We start from the raw sequence: 13,425 nt of genomic DNA, 5'->3' as shown, positions 1-13,425 counted from the left end.
TTTTTTTTTTGTGTGCGTGTTCTAAGGCCAGCTGTAAACACAGACCTCAAGATGGTGATGAAGGGGAACTTTTACACTAGTAGCAATTGATGAAAGGTAGATACCGGGGTAAAGCACATGAATAATTGGATGATCTCTTGTGCAGAATTACTGAAGTGAGGTGTGAAAGAGAATGCGATGTTTAAAGTTAGAAGAGGGCTGATAAATGAATGGAGATCTTTATGTAACTTTTGTGTGTATATTTCAAGTTGTATTTCTTAAATGTTTGTTATTGCTAATAAACTCTGTCCATAGCCTGTTTGTTTCTGTCTACATCCAGTACTCTGATCAGCAAATAATGCATAAACGGATTGTAAATTAAGCTTTCAGGTCAAAGGTTTCATCTGTGGGTATCAGTGTTATGTGCAAAGATATTGTTTATACAATATTTATCTGGTTCTGATTACAGTGCCTTGCACTGATGCAACTTTTGACACTATTATTATTCATTAATAAACCTTTCTGTAGTGTACTAATGCAAACATCCACTAATGATTCAAACCTGTCTACCAACTTACACAGTATAGACAGATAATGCTTTTTGCACAAATTCCCAAAAGGAAGTCAATAACCCTTTTAGTCTGACAGTTTGTATATTAAAAGTTAACTTGTTGGTCCAGACCAGTGAAAGGTATTACATTCTCTCACCTATCTACTCCCCCTCTCGCCCTCACAAGCACCACTATGGCTACACTTTCCACATAAATTAGCAATTGCCTTAATCAAAGATTCAGAGAGGAACCAGACTTCACGCTTAATCTATCCGAGGTTTAAAAATACAAAAGCAGAAGCCTACATGCAGAGTTCCTCACAATGACTGCTATCCAGAAACTTGCATATGCATGCTCCTTTTCCATTTTTAAAATATATATAATAAATCCTAAGCCTTCTCAAATAGGAAGACAGCCAAAGAAAGAAACATGAAACCTTTGAGGCATTTTTTTTTCTCTTTAAAAGTTTTATTTTAGGTACTTGTTCTATAATCTATACCAGACCTATTCAGTATTTTATCTTGCCTGCATCTATGGTAGTGGAAGATGGAGAATAGGTTTGATAATCCTGTTCCTTCAAAAATACCCAAATCTCTTGTAGTACAAACACATCTTCATGTCTCATACTTCTTTCTCTGCTTCAAAAGTTGTGATTCTAGTCATTTACTCTACCTAAAATGCACAGTGAAAAGGGAGTAAGGATGGGTTGTACAATACAAGAACAGAAAAAAGTAACACTTGAAATGGGGGAATGGATGTAAAAAGCATTAGAAGTCTGTTGGACTGGCACATCTTTGGTAGAATGGGTCATGGAGATCTGAAACTGGCCTTCTCTAACAACAGAGTTTTAAATCTATATTACTTAAAAAGTTGTGGACATGTAAATTTTGTTGTTAATTTGGTAAGGGATTAATTGTTGCTGAATTGAGATAGATCAATCCAAGGCACTCAAACCAATTTAAGATTGTCCACAACAGACATTTACACCAGTGTAACAAAATCTATTTTAAAGTAAGACTGAAATCAGTGAAAATTCTGTCAGTATACTAGCCTTGAGTTACAGGAAAACAAGAATTGTTAGTAAATGAAGACAAAAAAGATTGGAAACAGGATCAAGTATGGCAGGTAGAGGAGATAAAGGGCAGCAATCTGACAAGATAAACACGAGTAAATTGAAAAGGCCTAGATCATACCATTCTGCAAGTGAAAGGTGTGGGGATTCTGTTTTTTAGACTGAACCTAATCTTATAATTGGAAATAAGGTCTTTGTGCCTAAGGCACTATCCAAACATGCAAGTTGCACCAATTTAACTAAAATCCATTTAAAAGCTGATGTAATTAAACTGGTGCAAATGCATGGCGTAGATGTGCACACATCAGTTTCAGACTAATTATATTGATATAGCATATGCCTGTAAATTTCCTGATGCAAGCTAAATCAATATAAACCAGGTTTAAATCAAATGCAGTGTCCCCACAGAGTTTTGCACCATTTAATTACATCAGTTTAAAATTGTCTGTTCATTTACCAGGCCAGAGTTGAAACACTGCTGGGGCAGTATTTAGGGCTACTACCCCTCTGGATTTCTTCTGTGGATAAAGAGAGGACTGCAGGCTTCAGAACTTATGTCCACCTCTCCCAAGCATTCCATTCATTTCCCTCCCACCTCCCTTTTAAGGGCTTCTTCAAAGGCAATTACATTTGTCTGAAAATATTTTTACCTGCCAGTTGACCAAGATTGCATAGCCTTGCACTGAACTTCTCAGTTTGGGGTGTAACATGATGCTAAACCAAAAGGGGGCAGGGGACATGGAACCACTGGCATCTGGTTAGCAGCTTCCAAAATTGCCGACAGTTTAAAGAACTGGCTGATGACAGCCATTAAAGCCTTCCAAACAATCCTCCCAATGCAGTTTCAAATGGTTGGTGACACTCTGAATGACTTCTCTCCCAGAGAGAGAGAGAATAAATAAGAATGATGGACCTTAGGGACTCTGGCCTGAGGGGAAGGAGACATGAGCACCCCGAGTCCTTGGTGTCAGAGGAAAGGGGGGGAATGCAGAACTCCTGGCATGGAGGCAGGTTTACAGGGAGTCCCTGAAATAGAGTGGGATGGGAAGGTGGCAGCAAGCTTGAGGGGGAATGGAAGACTACAAGGAACCCCTGTTGGGTGCAGTGAGTTTGGCCACCAGAAGAGACAAACTGTGACCCTCTATTGTTACAAGTAACACCTAAGGTTCTTTCCACTCAGCGTATGTCTACACTGCAATTAAACACTCATGGCTGGTCCAGGTCAGGTGACTCAGGCTAGGGCTGTAAAATTGTGGTGTAGACATTTGGACTCGGTCTGGAAAATCTCTACACCCCAGTTCTATAACCCCAAGAGCCTGAGTCAGCTGACATGGGTGTTTAATTGCATACCTTGTAAGGCTAGAGGGGAACAAAAACTCATGATATTTTGAGGGCCTGTCTCCATGGTTTTTGAAGGCTTGGGATTAGCAATACTGGGAGAGGTTCTAGAGAAGGCTAGGATTAAGACTGGAGCAAGTTCATCATTATTTTTTTTAAATAAAAATAAAATAAGGAGGGCACTTTTGAACTGGCACCCAAGATTCATGGGATTATTTGCAGATGGTGATGTCCTTGCTGTACACTTGAAGCAGCATGGGTGAGGATGTTCCTACACTTGGAAAGGTATCAAAGTAGCTATTCCAAAATGTATATTTAATGGCTCAGTATGGACACTTACTCTGGAATAGCTATTTTTGGGACATTTCCAAGTGTAGACAAATCCTCAAGGGGAGTGCTGCTGATGAAAGCACAAAGGAGGATTTATGCAGAAGGGGAAGCGAGGCACTAGGGTACACAGGCAGTGAGGTTTTTTTCACCTTTTTCACCACTGCTGCAATCTTACCAAGGTGGGAGACCATAGGATACCTTCTCTACCTCTGAACTGTGACTGCTTCCTGCATTGAGCAGTTGATGCAGCATAATAAAGGTTAATTATCAGGAAAGATTAACGGGCCTTGTCACAGCATTCGCAAAAGATCTGGGCAGGTCATAAACATTCATCATCTTGCATCCTCAGGGACTCTTAGTTATTGATTTTTTTATTCTTCAGATTTCGCTCATTTCAGAAAGGAGTTAACCTATGGGTCAGTCTAGCTTGCCTATCCCTCTGGACATGCTAGACCCCGGCATTAAGTATCTAACATGTACACACGCCTTAATCCTGGCCATACGCTGCGATATGCCCCACTCCACCTGCTGTCTTGCAAACGCCGCTACCGCGCATGCTTCGGCTAGCTCTGTAATGTTTTTTTTAAGAGCTGTGGCGATGGGTATATGTGCTTGTTATGTGGCATGATTGATGGGAAGGGGCATGCCAGTGAGCAGGAGCCGTTCCCAGCCAGCGTGCAGTAAATATGCATTGCTGTCTAGTGCATCTTTCGGGCAGCAGCGAAAGTTCGCATTTTATAACCTACCTTTGTTTCAGTAACGCAATTACCTGCAACCCCCTCCCACTGTCAGCGCCTCCAGGCCGTGACACCAGCAGCCAGAGGCCACCGGCAGCGGTTCGCTTTGAGCTCCCCTCCCAGCGCGGGGATCAGCCTGTCTCTCCAGCCGGCCGGCGAGGGGCAGACGTAAACAATTTCCTACCCTCCCGCTCCGTCTGGGCAGCTTTGCCGACGAGGCGGCTGCAAACTTTGCGGACGGCGCGCCAGGCACAGCCTGCGGGGCGGGGGTGCGGGACCCCGGCCGCTCGCGGAGCGAGCACGCGCGGCGCTGCGCGGAGAGGCGCGCGGGCTGCCGGCGGCTGGGGCGGGCTGCGGAGGCGGGGCTGCGGGCAGCGGCTGACAATGGCAGGGGCGCCCGTGCCGCCGGCGGAGCCTCCTCGCCGCACGCCGCCAGCCGCGGGCTTTCTCTCGCTCTCTTGTCGCGCAGGAAGTGCCCGGTGGTGCGCGAGGCTGGCCGACATGAGGGCGTGACTCTCCGCTGCTGGATTCCCGGCCCCCCGCGCCCGGAGCCCGCTGAAGCCCGAGCTGGGTCCAGCTGAAGCAGGCAGGAGGAGGAAGGAGGAGCGCAGCCGGATCAGGTACAGAGACGGGGTTGGGGGAGAGGGAGGGAGAAGCAGCCGCTGCCCCCGCGCCCCCCGGCAGCCCCCTTTGCTAGGCAACGGGGTGGGGGGGGGGTCCATAACCTGGACCATAGCGTCTGCCTTGTACAGCTCCTGCGGCGCGCGGGGGGCTGCGTTGGAAATGGGCACCTTGTTTTCCTGGCTCAGGACTTCGCACTGAGCATGCTTCTTCCCTGTGGCCGGCTTGTTCCAGCCTGTGATCGCCGGCTGCTGCTGCAGCTTCCAGCCCTTTGTTCCTGCAGCCTCCCTAGATGATCTTATCACGGCCGGGGAAACGGCTAGGGAGCCTTCAAGACAATGGTGGTGTCGGCGAGTTACCGGAGCGTGAGAGAGCCGCTCTGCTGCAGGGGGGAGAGATACTTAAATGTTACTTTGTTCAGTTTTCAGATGAATAAGCATGGAGTGAGCACGGGGCTGTCATTTTTCTCAGGCAGCGATCTGAGATAGGGGAGAGCTAGCTGACCTCAGCTGCCTGTGTGGAAGCAGTAAGTTACCTTTAGTCTTACTCAGCCAAACCTGAGTGTAATTGCCTTTATCGGCTGACAATCGGAATTACCTGGGAGTCAAAGCTGCTGATCCAGACTTTTCTGGATTAAGCCACTAGGTGATTGATGCTCCTTGAACATGCCCTGTTCTTGTGATGGGCAAGATGCATGGGCAAGCAGCACAGGCCTTCAGGCTTTGCTGTCATCTCCCTTCCACCTACAGACTCCCAAACAGACTTCAGATTTCTTCAGCTGCAAGAGATGGGGCCCTGCTTCCCCATCTACATCTTGCCAAAGGCAAAAGCGAGCACCTTTTTCTCTAGAAATAAATTGGAAATAATGATATTTGACAACTTTGTTGTGCAGACCTTTGCTTTCCATTTTGAGGTTTAAAATTCAGCATCAGAATAATGATGATAATGAGTGTGAATAATTTCTTTTTTTGGAAGAGAGTTATTCTGAGTGGTGGGAATACATCAGTACAACTGTACTTAATCTCTCTATATAACAAACACTGCTTAGAGTATAAACAAGACTGTTATTGCACAGAATAGCCAATAAAAGGGCATGTCAAATGTATGGGATCATTCTTTCTTTTTGGAAAGCACTATTTGGCGTTTGATTGTTATACAGCCATGTAAATATACATGGCAGCTTGCAGTAGAAATGCTTGATTTATAATGAAATATGTTTAATACATTTATACATTTAATAGAGCAAACAAATACAAGTACAAGGGAAGTCACATAACCGTGTCTATGTATTCTTTTTGCTGACCCATCACTCTTCTGTAATACTGCTTGCTCTATCTTCTGAATGATACTGAAGGAAATGTAACTAGCCAGGGGCATGGCTAGTGGCTGCGCTAGGAAGTAGCTTTGATGGACATAGGTTTGGTGTACACTACCAATTTATGCTGGTATAACTGCATCGCTCGGGAATGTGGAAAATCCACACCTTTGAGCGATATAGTTATACCAACCTAACTCCTGGTATAGGCAGCGCTGTGGCTCCCATCAACAAAGTTTACTGCCTCTTGGGGAGGCAGAGTACCTATGCCAACAGCATAGGTAGCATCTTCACTAAGCATTACAGCATCACTGTAAGTGTAGACAAGCCCATAGTACCTTTTTATCTTCTTTCATACCTTTGTTTGATAGGAGTTGTCGCCTTTTCACTAAACTGACTCCTTGACTCCTGGGTGTCCAAGCACTAAATGTTCTATGAGGGAACCTCATGAATGTGTCAGCTGTGTAAAGTGTTGTGCAATGATTTAGATATGATCTAAATACTCGTGGGGCATGTAAGTGAGATGAGAATGTGATTTGCATGAAGATGCAATTTGTTGCTGGTGTAACCATAATCTACAGCTGAGATACAAGTGGAATGCCCTAGTGCAGGGAAAGAGGGGCACTTGGGGTAGGTGTGGATGAGTGAGTTGGCATATAAAAGGAGACAGGTAATATGCATTGAGTATGTAGGGCATGTGTATTCAAGATTACATCGCAGGCTTGTGGTAGTGACATAAGGGCAATTCCGTAATATTGTAGGATCTCAAATGTTTGGATATAGAAGGAGCCTAGAGTATTAAAGAGCATTATTAAAATAAATAGAGGTATGCCCTCCCTTTCTTGCCCCCAACTTAATTCTGCCATAAAGTTGCTTTCCAGGTAATATGCACTGTTTACAGCATCTTAGACACCCAGGGTTGCAGCACAGCTTGGACACCCAGATGTGCCTGAGTTTGTTTGAACACTTGTCTCAGTAACTTTTAAAACAAAAGAATGTGATACCAGCCTGACTTTCAGAACTACTGAAAACCTTTAGTTCCTGTTGATTTTAGGTGGAGTTTTAAGTGCTCGGCACTCCTGAAAATGAGGTCCATGGTATCTGATTATTTTTTTTTTAAGCAAGTGGGCTACATGCTTCATATACCTATAGCAGACCCAGCTATGACTCCCTGGGTGTGTAGGCTGTTCATGGTAGTGACTAGTGGCCTGGTCATGTATCCTTTAGTTGCAGAAAGTCGTTTTTGCTGCTGTCATTGGTGTGTGTTATGTCAATAGGACTCTGCCCCCAACTCACAGCATACACAAGTTCTGTACTTAAGCATCAGAGAATGGGACTTATACTTGGCACCTTCATGCATGTCTACTTGACACATGGATGATGATAGTGCAGTTCACTGGCAGTTTGGATGCCAAAATCTGAATCAAGGCTCTGTTGTCAAATTGTAAGTACAAGTTATAACTCTTAGTACACTTTCATTTGAAAACTGTTTACATTTTGAAGAGTGATTTTATGTTTTGTCAGAATTATTTTATTCTTTATGCTAACAGGGAAAATATATAGCCCAACCTTCCAGGAACGTGTTACTGGGGAGCTAAGGAAAATTGAATGTATTAGCTAGAGTGGTGCCTGGCAGTTACAGATTTTCTAGTTTTAATTAAAATGATTTAGAACAGGAAAGAATTTGCTGTGACTGTTTTTGTAAACTGAGGATTTGTACTTGCAAACAAAATTTCCACATTGCCAGAAAGCATTGTTAGGTTTATCTACGTAGCTGTGCAAAAATGACAAACTGGCAGAATGATCCAACTTCTGAAAAAAAATCATAAAATAGCTGGATGTTCTCAATTATTTTTGACAATTGTTGTCTCTTTAATTTTAAAAAGCAGTTAGAATGGTGGCAGGGCTACAGGTGCTTTGGTTTAGTAGGGACTAGTATGCTTAGGTCCCAGTCCTGCAAAGGCTGAGCTATGTTTTTAATTTTATGCCCATGAAGAGTCCCATGGGCATCAATGGAGCTACTAACATATTTAAAGTTAAATATGTCTTTGCAGGATCAGGGCCTTAGTTTACATCTAGGACTGCAGATTTTTAAGACAAATTGTTTACTGTGTATATACTGTGGGGCCTGTTCTCAAGCACAGTTTCTGGCCAGATGTCCCACAGCACTTTATCTGTTTACCTGATTTGAATTTATTTCAAACTAATTTGGATCCTACTTTATTTGTCTACAGAGATGGTTCATTTAAATGGTCCATTGTGAAACTTAGGGCTAGTCTACACTAGAAGCTCTATAACAGTGCAGCTGCACCGCTATGGCATGTCTGGTGAAGGCTCTCTATGCTGATGGAAGAGAGTTCTGCCACCTCCGCCAGAGGTGGTAGCTATGTCAGCAGGAGACGCTCTCCTGATGACATAGAGCTGTCCACACTGGCGCTTAGGTCGATGTAACTTATGTTGCTCAGGGGGTGGCTTATTCACACCTCTGAGCGACACAAGTTTAACCAACATAAGTGTTAGTGTGTACAAGCCCGTACTTTTTGCATTTTCAGTGAAATTTACAATTAAGGCTATGTCTGCGGTACCTCTTATGTCAGCAAAACGTATGTTGCTCAAGGGTGGGAATAAGCCACCCCCCTAACTGACATAAGTTTAGCCAGGACACGTGGTAGTGTGCACGGTGCTATGGTGGTGGGAGAGCTCTCTCCCATTGGCTTAGAGCAGCTACACGAGAGATCTTACAGTGCCACAGCTGCATAGGTACAGCTGTGCTGGTGAAAGCTCGCTGGTGTAGACGTGGTCTCAGTCTAGGTACATAACTCCAGTATGGTTAAGGAAAGACAAGCTCCTTTCTGGTATGCACTGAGAAGGCTTGATAATTGAAGGAAATGGAGAATGCTCTGTTAGTGTAATTGGGGGAATATAAACCAGTATTCTTTTGATTCAGTGACTGGCTTCCTGCCCCACAGGGAAGAGGTGGTGGCTTATTCACTTGGAAACATCTCTCCAAATGAAGTGATAAACTAGAGTGTCTTTGTTACAGAGTTTGAGGAAAGCTAGAAGCTGAATCTACAAGTAAAACAGCTGCATAAAAGGATGAGGGGATTATTGAATCGTTACTAGAAACTATATGTCTATATGCAAGGCCTCATGTATTCCACATGCAGCTGACCTAAATCCTGCAACTGGGCTCCCTAGTTTCTGCATCAGTTTGATGTGGCGGACTGGAAAGTCTGCAGCAGATTTGGATAAAAATTGGAGATTTTGATTTAAATAAGAAAATAATGCAGCTAGTGTGTTATACCTTGAGTGAGTTTGTTTGTATTTTAATATGAAAGTTAACGTTATTCTGCCCTTACACAATCTATGTTGAAAATTGGCAAGTCAATTCTGTGTTATAGAAGTTGTCACTGGGGAAGTGGGATTTTTTTGGTGCTGGGTAGAACATGTTCATCTTGCACCTGATAAGGCTTGAGAGGTAATTTGAGGGATAACTACATAAGCACATTTTGTTTGCTAAAAATGATCAGCAGTGAAATAAACACTGATATTTAAATCATCATTGTTAGGCTTCAGGATTAACACCCCATTGAGATACATGGAGCAGTCATACTTGTGAGGCTTTTTCAAGCTATCTGCAGGCGTGGGATGACTACACATGGCAGGTCTACACTGGGAACTTACGTCAGCATAGCGACATCTCTCAGGGTTGTGAAAAATCCACCCTCCTGAGAGACGTAGCTATGCCAACCTAACCCCCAGTGTAGACGGTGCTAGGTTGACGGAAGAATTCTTTTATCAACCTAGCTACCGCCTCTCAGGGAAGTGGATTGCCTACACTGACAGGAGAACCCCTTCTTTCCTGTTGGCGTAAGTGGTGTCTTCACTGAAGCACAACAATGGCGCAACTCAGTGCTGCAGCAGTGCCACTGTAGTATTTTAAATGTACACAGCCTAAGTGTGGCCATAGCCACAGTGCTTAATGTGATAAAAGAATCCAAATAGAAACCAAAAAGCGGTGTCAGTTTATACTCTGCTCACTGCTGGGTCTGGTCTGTATACAAATTTTCAGTTAGGGATGTGACTCTTGTGCAGTCCTAGTGTAGATGCAGTTATACCAGTATACCATATTTCCCTTCCTGTATCAAAATACGCCATACCAATATAAGCACTTCTGTACTGGTACAAATGCATCCACAATAGGAGGTTGTACTGGTTATGACTATACTGGTATATTTAAAGCAGTAGGACTTGTTTATGAAGATGAGGCTTGGGACAATTTTCTTTGCAACTATATTATAGCTAGAAATGTATATTTTAAAAATTATAAAAATAGCTTTTGTGACTGCAGAATGGTGGAATATGTAGGCATTAGCAATTATCTTCAAAATTAAATTAAAAAAAAGTAGTTACCACATTTCACTGACCAACTCTTTTTTTGTAATATAATTTATGTGGGTTTGTGGGTGTGGTGTGGGGGGAAAAATCAGATCCAGCTAAGGCATTATTTATATTTATTTCCTACCTTCTTCACTGTTCCTATTATAACTTCATGGATCAGCTGCAGGTTTTTCTTTGCTGTGTAGACGTACCCTATCTGTACAAGGTGCTGAAAACTTGGTGGAGGTGGATTGAGGAAGGCAACAAACAAACACAAAAAGGCCTGTGGATAAGAAGTAATTTGTCTGAGGATTTTGTGTCTCTCTCCTGTCACCAGGCCTGATGCAAGTTTTCGGTACCTTGTGTAGCTGGAACTTCACATTACAGAATATCAGTATTCCAGCGAGAGAGAAAAATAAATCTAATGGATTGGTTGTTCAGTGCATCAGTGACATCCACAGTTATGAAAACTTATCAATAACAAACTCAGAGTAACTGTGGTGTCCTGAGTCAGCCTATTGTAATTTGTTTATGTAACACCAGTTTTAGTCTGTGCTGATGGGCTATTTTATTTCATGTGTCTAAGCCATGTGAGTCTTTGGCTGCAGGAGAGAGTGAGAATGGAAGGAAACTGTAGTCTGCTAAAACAACAGCTACAGTCATTAGTGCTGTTAACACCAGCTGCCAGGGGAAGGAAAAGTGGTGGAAGTGGTAAAGATGTATGTATTTAATAGGGCTGTCAAACAATTTAAAAATTTATTGTGATTAATTGCAGTTTTAATCACACTGTTAAACAATAATAGAATACAATATAATTATTTTTGGATTTTTTTACATTTTCAAATATATTGATTTCAATTACAACACACTACAAAGTGTACAGTGCTCACTTTATATAATTTTTATTACAAATATTTGCACGTAAAAAGATAAACAAAAGACAGTATTTTTCAGTTCACCTCATACAAGTACAGTAGTGCAATATCTTTATTGTGAAAGTGCAATTTACAAATGTAGAATTATTTTTTTACATAACTGCATTCACGAACAAAATAATGTAAAACTTAGCGCCTACAAGTCCACTCAGACATACTTCTTGTTCAGCAAATCACTAAGACAGACAAGTTTGTTTACATTTACAGGAGATAATACTGCCTGCTTCTTATTTACCATGTCGCATGGGGGCTGCATCTTGCCAGAACCCACAGCCATCCCTCAGCCCTCTGGCCATTCCTGGCTCACCAGGGGCGCCATATCAGATTTTGGTTTGGGGTGTGTGTGTGTGCGCGCACATGCAGGTGCGCATGTTGATGGAGCGCTGTCTCTTTAAGCAAAACACTCATGAGCCTGAACACTTTTTCAGCCAGTAGCAGCTGTTATCAGCAGCACTCACTCCTGAGCCACCAGCAGCAGCAGACAGGCTCCCCCTGTTCCCTAACCCGAGCTCAGCGGCGACCATGTACACAGGCGAGGGGACGGGGACACCCTTACATCACCCGTTCTGGCAGGCTCCCAGTCCAGAGCTGCTTGGCCAGGGTAGGCTCCATGCGGGAGGGAAGGTGGAAGTAGCAGTGGAGCATGGCGGTGGGAGAAGGGGCGCCCCTGCCCTGTAGGCATGCAGCAGCGCCCCCCTGACCATGACACCCTGGGTGGTGGCCTCCCTCGCTCACCCCAAGGCTGTCCCTATCCAGTGGGGAGGTGGTGGTGCAGGCGGTAAGGGCCTGGGCTCCTCCCTCCCCCATGAAAAGTGTTTAACTGGCTCTCCCAAATCGCTTCAGCCAGTGCCTCCCTCTTTGCCCAGCTGCTGCCAGTCCGGTCTTCAGAGGTGGGCGGTTAACGCTTGTTTTAAAAAGAAGTGTTAATTTTTTGAGGTAATTGCATGCATTAACTGCTATTAATTGACAGCCCTAGTAGAAAGTACATGTTGCTTTAAACAACACATGGCTTTGTTTTCATTGTAAAAAAGGTGCGTATTTATATTGAGATATCTGCCTCCATGTAAAATCTTAATGGAGACAAGGCAGATAGATTTAACTTCATTGTAGCTAGTAAAGGTCAACCCAATACTCCTTACCTGGAGTTTACTTCACAAAGCCATTGTCAAAGTTTGACTCAGACTCACAATTTATCAGACCACTCTGTTTTATTAGCAAAGCTGCTCTGCTAATACATTTAGAAGTGAGCCCCCCGAGTGGGGCTTGTGTCTCTTAATTTATACAGTTTTTTGGAGAACAAGTTACAGAGAAGTTACAGACAAAAGAAGAAAAAGATTTTAGTCACCACCCTTCGAGATCCCTGAGACCAGTCGTGTATCTTCAATTACCTGCCACCCTTAACAATCTCCTTTAACAGCTTCCAGTTAACTTAACTAATTGCCCTTCACACCTTCCATTCTGATGCCTGCTTCTTAAACGTGCTGGCTCTATCTTAATTGCTTCTCCATTCAAAAGCTAACTGTCCCTACGTGTGCTCCCTCAGATACTTTGTAACATGTTTTGGCATGCCCTCTCATATACAATGTATCCAGCATGTCCCCTTATACAACGTTATACTTATACAATGTTATACTTCCACACCATGTCAAGGTAAAAACTACCTGTGCCTTGTCTTCTGTAGGATTTTACATCAGGGTAGCTATCAGGATAAAAACACTCCATTTATGCATTGCAGTCATAGCCACTTTTTAGGTAATAGTAAGAGATTTCACTGATCTGTGCTGGTTTTGTGTAATGAAGATGGATAATGGCCTTATTTGCCTACTGTTCATTGTCGTTGTTTTGATCATTCCCTGCATAGCCAAGAGTTCATTGGTTGTTAATAACAAAGATAGCCATGCTCCCTCCTAAAGGAGCTAGATGTAACTGCCACCACTTCCTCTGGTGATTTACCCAGGCTATCAGCAGAACCAGTTTTATCTGGGTTGAGCTTCAGCCAGCCAGTTAGCTCTTCAAGTCAAGGTTTGGGTTAGTCACTGGGAAGTGTTTGGTACAACATCTGGGTGAGATAAGACTGGTGCAAAACTGTCATTACCAAATTGATGATGTCCTCTCAAAATGTGCCTTGCATCAAAATGTTGCAGTTCACCATCTTAATTCCTAACCG

General features: G+C 43.3%; 1 protein-coding gene across 5 annotated transcripts in view; it reads left to right on the top strand.

Annotated features, from left to right (window-relative positions):
* The window catches only part of LRRC8D (leucine rich repeat containing 8 VRAC subunit D), a 174,721-nt gene that overhangs the window by 99,620 nt on the left and 61,676 nt on the right, over positions 1 to 13,425 (top strand). For 2 of the 5 annotated variants that reach the window (XM_074961358.1, XM_074961356.1), the window contains exon 2: positions 4,477 to 4,627. The gene's annotated coding sequence lies outside the window, so the exon portion shown is untranslated. Of the gene's footprint in view, positions 1 to 3,884; positions 3,997 to 4,154; positions 4,176 to 4,357; positions 4,628 to 5,049; positions 5,155 to 13,425 lie in introns of those variants that run through there. The other 3 variants (XM_074961357.1, XM_074961359.1, XM_074961355.1) reach the window with 3 other exon arrangements.

Source organism: Natator depressus, chromosome 8, assembly GCF_965152275.1.
Source record: "Natator depressus isolate rNatDep1 chromosome 8, rNatDep2.hap1, whole genome shotgun sequence".
Taxonomy (NCBI): Eukaryota; Metazoa; Chordata; order Testudines; family Cheloniidae; genus Natator; species Natator depressus.
Note: the sequence above shows the minus strand (reverse complement) of the source record. Positions and strands in the feature narration are given on the sequence as shown.